The sequence below is a fragment of the Gopherus evgoodei genome, chromosome 11, assembly GCF_007399415.2.
Source record: "Gopherus evgoodei ecotype Sinaloan lineage chromosome 11, rGopEvg1_v1.p, whole genome shotgun sequence".
Lineage (NCBI taxonomy): Eukaryota > Metazoa > Chordata > Testudines > Testudinidae > Gopherus > Gopherus evgoodei.
The window spans coordinates 54,099,166-54,107,923 of record NC_044332.1 but is presented as its reverse complement, the minus strand read 5'-3'; the positions used below and the strand labels follow the sequence as shown (position 1 = coordinate 54,107,923).

The 8,758-nt window shown below is 48.8% G+C and overlaps 1 non-coding gene across 1 annotated transcript; it reads right to left on the bottom strand.

Moving 5' to 3' along the window:
• Nucleotides 1-8,686: 8,686 nt before the first annotated feature.
• Nucleotides 8,687-8,758, bottom strand: TRNAQ-CUG. The gene has a single exon. It is a non-coding gene; the product is annotated as a tRNA-Gln (tRNA).

Genomic DNA, 8,758 nt, shown 5'->3' with positions numbered 1-8,758 from the left:
GTGATTGGTTGAAAAGACAGGAAAATGAGATGGTTTAGGGAGTGCTGTTCAGTTGGCTGAGGATGTTTGGTCCAGCCGGTAGTTAGGTGCTTCGTTGGTTTTGACAAAGCAGTTTTGTTGTCCTGTCTTTGTGACTGCTCTCTTCTGCAGGTTCTGTAGCTCTTAGCACCTTTGTTATTGCTGCTGATAATGGGGCCAAGAGAGAGAAAGCTAAGCTCAGTTCTGAAACTTTACTTGTGGCTCCCAAGGCTCTGTGCTTTCTTGACCTTCCCTGGTCTTTTGCAGCTGATCTGCTCTCTAGTCTGCTTTTGTGGGGGCGGGGGGCTTGGACCAATCCTTTCTTTTGCTCTAAGGGGAGCTGCCCCCCCGCCTGCTCCGCTTCTTTCCCTGCTTGTAGCTTCTTGCCCAGCCCTCCTTCTTGGGCTCTTCCTCCTTTGACGGGAGGATGGCCTGTCCAAAAGACCTGTCCTGCCCGGTCCCCTCGTCCACCAGGCAGCCTCACCCCCTGCCCTGGGGCCGCTTTGGCTTTTGCTGTCTGTTCCTGTCTCTTGGTGGCCTCCCTGTCTGTGCTACGATGACCAGGCTGTCACAACCCTGTGCTGGAGGAGGTCTTTCCATCGCTTTAGGCCCACCGCCTCCACGAATGCCCTTAGCTACACTGGGGGTTAGGGTGGCATGGCCGTGTCGCCCAGGAGCGGGGTTCCCTTTTGCGCACCCCTGATGGACGGAGCTCTTTTGACTTAACTCTTTGGGACGCTCCAACCCTCGGGCCTGGTCTGCACGGGGAACGTAAATTGGCACAGCTACGTCAGTTCACGCCTTGGTGGGAAGAATTCTTCCGTCGACCTAGCTCCCGCCTTTCGGGGAGGTGGATGGCCTGCACCAACGAGGAAAACCCTCTCCAGGACCCTTCTCCGGGAACAGTGCCCTTCCATTTGCGGAGATTATGCTGACCTGTGACTACCAATCTCTCACTGTTAACTCTTACAGCAAACCAGGGCAAAGAAAGCCTATGCAAGCGCTATTCTGCAGCCCCGATGCTCTTTTCTGCTCCTTCCCACCGTAGGTTAAGCAGGGTCGCTATGAACTCTAGCCTGCCATCTTTTGGTGATCTGTTGTAAAGGCCTTTTGAGGCTGCTGTCATTTGCATGGTTCCACCCACTCCAGATTGCATGATGGGAGTGCTTGTCCAAACGGTCATTTCAGCTACTGTGGGATCCCCAGTCTCTTTGTAATTGGGGCAGGAGTAATGCAGTGTATTTTCCTGTTCGTTCTGGATCAAGGAGAGAGTAACTGTACCTGGCATTTGAGGCCTGAGAGCTTCTCCCTCGCCTGAAAAGTACTCACCCATTAAGGGGTCTGGGTTCCAAAGACCCAAAGTTTGTGGGAGGTGGGGATGGATGTTTGTTTGGTTCTTGCTGGTTCGTGCTTGCTTGCAGGTTTTTTTCCTGCTGTCCCTGGTGTGTAAAGACAGAGACGTTTTTGAATCTCTTTGAGTCGTTGTTAGTGCTGCAGTCGTTTGCCTTAAGCTTATGCCACTCAATCTCTTTCAGAGTATGTTTTGGTTCCTGAGAGGTAAAAGTCTGCTGTGTGTGTGGTGTTATGGAGTGAGGTAGCAAAGGCTGGTGTTGCAGAGAAGGTGCATGTGCCACAAAAATTCCCCCTCCTCTGTCAACCCCAGCTCTGGTCCCAGAGTCCAGAATTTGCATAAACTCTCCTGCTGACCTGTGACTAAGAATTTGGTGGTAGAAGTAGTTCGTGTGTCACAAAATTTGTGTCCCTCAGCTGATCTTTCAGTGTGCAATCTGCAAAATTTCCTTGCCGTTTGAGCCCTAAGGCGCATTTAATCCATCTATGGAGTTGTTTACAACTTTTAGTGTAGAAATGAGATACCAGCCCAACAGTTTATGCACGTCTAAAAAGAACATTTAGTCATTGATGACTTTTTATCTGTGGTATAGATGCAAATATGTATTAGAACTATAAAACCTTTATTTTTAAACTAGACAGATGCATAAGATCTAAAACTTACATTCACAGATTTCACAAAAAATCTGTACTAGTAAATACAAACATCCTTTTTCAATCTCTCACATTTCACTATGCTTTGGAACCTAGGTCCCTTGCCTAACAAGATTTATGTAGGTTCGGGTGAGTTCCGAAATCATGAACTGCTAAGTACTGTTCTACTGACCTTGATTTATATCACTGGAATAACTGCACTTTATTACCCCTGCCCTAATAAGAAAGAGACTGGGGATCCCACAGCAGCCAAAATGACCCTTTGGACAGGCACTCCCATCATGCAATCTGGGGTGGGTGGAACCATGCAAATGACATCAGCCTCAAAAGGCCTTTACAACAGATCACCAACAGATGGCAGGGTAGGGTTCATAGCGACCCTGCTTACATTCTCCCCCCAGCCAAGAATTGGTGGTCCTGATAAATCACATTCCCTATTATACCAACTCATTGGTATTGAATGCAAAGTTATGGCTAGCAAAAGTAGCCACCCATCTCTGCCTTGTAGCATCCAGCTTAGCCCTTGTTAACACATAAGTCAGTGGATTGTTCTCTGTCCACACCTGAAACTGAGCACAACACAAGTAGTCTCGAAATTTCTCAGTGATGGCCCATTTCAAGACCAAGAACTGCTGCTGGTGGATGGGATAGTGAGTTTCGCTATCAGACAGTCCTCAGCTGGCAAAGCCTACAGATTTACATTTCCTTCCACTTCCTGGTACGGGACTGCTCCCAGACTCTCCAAACTGGCATCAGCATGCAGGATAAACGGTTTGTTTGGGTTAACAAGGACTAGGGCTTGCACATGATTCAGGCAAATAATTATTTCCCATAAAGCCCTGTCACTTCTCTCATCCCGCCATGTCCCAAATGGAGAAGAGAGGAGCCCCTCCTGTGTCCCAGGCCAGGAACACCAGATTGGAGGAGATCAGGGGAAGAGATGAAGATGTTCATGACTCAGTCCAGGTCTGCTAGTGCTGCAAAAGAGAAGATTTTCTTTCTCAATCTAGGTCAACTTGAATTGTTGTTGCAGTGTGGGTGAGATGTCTCTTATGTGGTTCTTAGATGCTTGGGTGAGAAGGGACAGGGAGAGGGTTTTTTTTTTTCTCTGCAGCTCAAATCACACACTTTTCTGCTTTTTGCTCTAGCTTGATTTCTCTCTTGCATCTCAATTTTCTCTTTCCTGGCCTCATTCCTGAGCATACAGCCCAATTCTCTATCCTAACTCTGAGTCCTCTACTGCACCCTGAATGTCTCATTCTAACCCCACCCCAGAGTCTGCACCCCTAGAGCCAGTGCCTTCATCCCTCTGCACTCCAACTCTCTGTCCCATGTACCCTGATTTAGGGTGTACTAATAATATTAATTTGGATAATTTGATGAAAATTTAATTGATTAGCTTACATTTTATTTAATTTAATTGAGTTACAAAGTTACAGTTGCATTACTGCTATTCAAAAGATACATATGGCATTATATGCAACAAAGTTTTGGTTAATATACTCACAGCCTTCCTTGATAACCTGGTGGTAAGAGACACAGGACCAGCCTTGCAGTTCAGGTTTCTCAATTCTTAAGTGAAAGATGAAGTGCTTAGAAAAAGCTAGTGTTACTTAGGGTTTACTTGAATATGTTAAACTTAAAATCAAAACCTAATAAACAAAGACTAAAAACGTAGGGAAACCGAACTTAGCCTAGTTCCCTTGAAACTTAAAGTTTAAGAACAAGTACAGCCTGCTGATAGTACATAGAGAGAGAGTGGAGGAAGTAAGTCAGAATGATAGAGCAAAGTGCTCTAGCGAGGTGGGTTACCTCTTTTATAGGGCACAAGGGCAGGAAATCCTTCCTCCTATGCCCAAATTTCATTCCTCACCCACAAAACATTAGGATAAGTTTACTTCATAGGCTAGTATGTTTGTGCTTGTTGATGACATGTACATATGCACATAAGTTACCTTGTAGTGTACCTGTTAAATCTGTGGGTACAACACTGAAAAAAACCCTATGCCATTCTCCATTGTCGATTGGTCTAGGTAAAGGTCTTGGACAGGCATGGGTACTTATCTATTTAAGTAACATGATAAAGGTCGATTTTCCTCTCTGAGTAAAAGGTCACAATATAGATATGCTAACTTTGCCTTAGCTTAACATACAGGATATGGCCTGTAGGTTCTCGTAAGTCATGTGTCTCAGTCCCCTAATCATTTTTATTGCCCTCTGCTGGACTCTCTCCAGTTTATCCACATCCCTTCTCATGTGGGTCCCAACCCCAAAAGTACTCACATTTCACCCCATTGGCCCCAAAATGCCAGCTTTTAATATGTAAATAGGGTGCTGCCATGGTCAAGTCACTCCCGAGCTCTCCAGCGGATCCTGCTGGTGGAGAACAAGGTGAAAATTAGCCAGGATGTCACTCAGTCAAATCCCTGTGCTCCCCGCAGGTGGTATCGGAAAGCTCCAAGATGGCTCACTTCCCTTTCTCTCATCAGCTTCAGGCCCCAGGGTTACAAATGCACAAACCAGTTGGGATTCTCCCCTGGCCTCAGGGTGTGGGGCTGCTCTGAGGGGATGGACTTGCACACTTGGGCTATTAGTGCAAAGATACAATTTCAATTTCTCTTAGAGAAATTGGAGGGCAATTTATATTTGGTAAAATCTTATTTAGTGAAAGGAAAGCTGCAGTGACAGCCTGGTTACTGGGGTGCAAAACACCTTCCTCCTGGGAGAAACAAGAAGTTAGAATTAGAAATTTACATCGTTTGTTCCTGTGTTGGTACAGGTTTAATTTTGCTTCTGTGTAGGTTTGTTTCAGGCTGTGACCATTTTGGTTTATTGGGTTGTTTTGGTTTTTTTAGTTGGACTGGAGCTTTTAATTGACATTTTCTGGATCGAATGGCTGTCCTGCAACACCAGTTTTGACATAGTTCTGCATATTTTATACAGATTTGACCAGTATTCAAGGATTCAATTCCTTTATAGGAGGTTTTAGTGGTCATGCTTATTTATTTGATGTTATTTTATCATTCTGCTGCAGCACACTTTTTTGATAAAATGTTGAAATTATTAATTTACAGCATATGTTAGTTTTTATTTTTACAAACAAAGTTTTTCTTAATGTTTGGGTTTTAAATTAAGCCTTGTTTTTGGTTTCCATTTAGGTTTTGGTTACTGACGGAATCTTTAAGAGAACTTTGGATTCAGTACTGAAATTTGGACAGATTTATAATATTTAAAGTAAGCCCTGTTTACTATTGTATTTTAATAAAGTTTGTATTGCTGTAAACCCTAGCCCGGGGGAGAGGAGATGAGCCTGGCCTTTAACTGAGAAGGAGCAGAGTCATGGCCTCCATGAAGGTTGGGGCCAGGTGATGGGGGGCACAGCCCCCCAATTTTTTTGTCTAGTCCATCTCAGTCCCGCACTAAAGGAGAAGAGTCTTATGCCACCCCTGCTGGTCACTGGGTGTCACTGCGGCTCCAAGGGAGACATAAGAACTGCCAGATTGCTTCAGATGCAAAGTCAATCTAGTCCAGTATCCTCCTGTCTTCTGACAGTGGCCAGTGCCAGGTGCCCCAGAGGGAATGAACAGAGCAGGGACTCATCAAGTGATCCATCCCCTGTTGCCCATTCCCAGCTTCTGGCAAACAGAGGCTACATGCATCATCCCTGCCCACTCTGGCTAATAGCCCTTGATGGATCTATCCACCATAAACTTATCTAGTTCTTTTTTGAACCCTGTTATAGTCTTGGCCTTCACAACATGCTCTTGCAAGGAGTTCCACAGGTTAACTATGCAACTTCCCTGAGTTTACCCCCACCTTCCCCTGGCCAGGTTGTATATGGAAAAGAGGATGAGGATGAGGAGAGCCATGATGTGTCTGGTTCCTCAGTTTCCTCTAGGCAGCAGTGCTGCAGGCTCCTTTGGTCTGTGCCCATGCAACTGTGTCTGGGGAAGGGGGAGTAGAGGCTCATTCTTCCCAGCCCCACGCCCCACCCACAGCAGCTGGGGAATCCAGGCCAAATTTAACCCTGGTAGCTGGGATGGGATTAGCCTGGGCTGAGGTAGGGCTGGGGAGGAATTGGGAGGGAGACAGACACACCTGGTGTGAGGGAAGATCCTCCCATTCCCTGCCAAACCCCTTCACTCCTTGCAGCATAGCACCCCCTAGCGTTTCTTTCTCTGTCATGGGAGCTGTCTGATGCCTGCTTCTCCCTTAGCATCGTCTCTCCCCATCCTGGGGCACTGGCATTGCTCATCCTGTGCAAACAGGCAGGCCCTGGTGTGCCCCATGGCACTGCTCTGCAATTGTGGGGGCAGCTGTTGGATGAAGCCATATCAAAATATGGGAGTGGGCAAGGCTGGGGACCAGGACTCCTGGGTTCTCCCCTCAAATGTGGGAGGGGAGTGGAGATTAGGGGGTAGAGTGGGGGAGGGGCAGGGCTGGGATCCAGGGATACTGCTTTTTCTGGTTTTCTCCACCTCCTGCAGCTGCCTCGGTCCTTTCAGTGCGTTTCTTGTTCCAAATTCATTTGCTGACTTGTGTAACTCACCCCAGAGGTGGCTGCATCTCAGTGTTGGGTGAGGCACCTTTGGCTGCATCACCTCCTAACTGCGTCTCTCTCCACCTTCGGGTGACCCTGCAGCACTCAGCAAACATCCACAAGATCATGGGGCACTTTGAGCACTGGGCAGGCAGGGGTCAGGCTCCCAGCCCTCCCTCCAGAGAATGGGACTCAGCACCCCCTACTTTTTACAGGGATTAAAAAGTGGCAAAGGGGGGCAAATCAAAGGAAGGAGTGGCCAGGGTCTGAGCAGGGGGTGAAAATTGACTGGTCAGGGGGTCAAGCAGCTGGAGGCAGAGTTAGGAGAGGGACTGAAGGGCAAAGTCAGGGAGGGGGGGAGGAGCCGGAGTTAAGCCCAGAGGTAGGCGCTGCCAGAGGGTTAAATCCTGGCACAGGCAGGGGCAGAGGGGTAACAGTTATCCCGGTGGGCTGAGACTCCAGTGTTTGCAAACATGGGTGGGGGGAGCAGAGGGCTTTTTTATTTCCCCTCTCACAGGCAGCACCTCTCAGCATGGGCTTCCCAGGGCTGGGCTCTTAAAGGCACAGGCATCCCACTGCCTAGACACTGCAGCTCCTCTCTGATATAACCTACTCAGGCGCTGCAGTAGGAGACTCAATTCAATGAAACTGGGCATTCCCTATATGCCCCCCAGTCAGGGGGCTGTGCACCCCGTTCCCCGAATTTCCCCAACACCCACTCCCTCAGTGGTCAGGTAGTAACATGCAGCGCTGCCAATGTGGTCATTGGTTGCAAATTTGAATGGAAATTGAAACGTTAACACACACTTTAAAAGCAGATACAACGTATGAAAACTACTTGTACCTGAGAAAGTAAAATAGGTTTGGAAAGTCTGGACAAAGACGGGTTTCCTCACCCAGCTGTTGTGTTTGCTGACAATGTCGGTGCATTGGCTTCGGCAGTGTTGGCCAACCTTAGAATTTCAAATGATGATTTGTAAGCGAGGTGTGAATGAGCTCTCCCCTGACAGCTACTGATGACCAGGGTTGGGAGGAGGCTTTTGGGACCAGACTGTATTTACGTGAACTCACCTACTCTGCCGAAGTATCCAGTGGACAGAGCTGGGCTGCCTCTGCTCTAGGTGCCCGGCGGAGGGAAGGTGTGTGGGGCTCCAGCCTGAGACTCTTCCTCCCTCCTGCCAAGCCCTGACTATTAATCGCTATCCTGGCACTCTTTTCTTCAAGTGCCATGTGAGCTAGAGGAAAAGTGTGGTAGGAAGCAGAAAGGCCAAGCTTGTGAACATCAGGTGCAGCAGGAAGAATCCCAACTATCAGGGTAGCAAGTCCTAGAGCCCTAACCCATTGTGGTCAACCCAGCCAAAGACCTGGCTCTAGGAGATGTGTCACCCAGCAGGAGGGGAAAGATTCATTCTTACACAGCTGGAGACAGGGAAGTTGAGCTCTGGGGCTTTACCACAAGCATGGGTGGCAAGTTTGTAGAAATTTTGTTGGAGCCCAGAACCCGCCCCCCAACTCTGCCCCCCAAAATCCACCCCCACCTGCCTAAGGCTCTGCAAAGGGGTTTGGGGGGAGGTCTGGGGTGCTGATCCTGGGCTGGGGATTAGGGTGAAGGAGGGGTGCAGGCTTTGGGATGGAATTTGGGTGCTGGCTCCAGGCTGGGGCAGGGGGCGGGGTTGTACAAAGGGGTGAGAGGTGCACCCTCTGGGAGGGAGTTTGGGGATAGGAGGGAGTGCAGGGATGAGAGCTGTGGGGCTGAGGGGTTCATGATGCAGGAGGGGGCTCAAGACTGGGGCAGAGGGATGGGGGCATTCGAGAGGCTCAGGGCAGCCTGCCTTGCCATTAGTAGATGGCGGGCACTAGGACCCTGGGGCAGCAGACAGCAGTTCTGCCAAATCCCTTTACTCCAGCAGCAGGAGCAGGCAGGGGACAGGCACACGCTGCTTTTTGTCAGGCAGGAACACAGCACAGCAGGGGGAGGGGTGGCAGGCAGGGGCCAGGGCCAAGGCCAGGGGAAGAGACCCAGCTCCAAATATTGCTGGAGCAGGGCCCCCAACACTGAATATTCCTGGAGCCCGAGCACCACAAATGTATATAACCTGCCGCCTATGACCTCAAGCCAACACAAGATCCCACTGAGATTTGAACTCAGATTACAGGATTCAGAGTCCTGAGTGCTGCCCATTACACCATGGGACC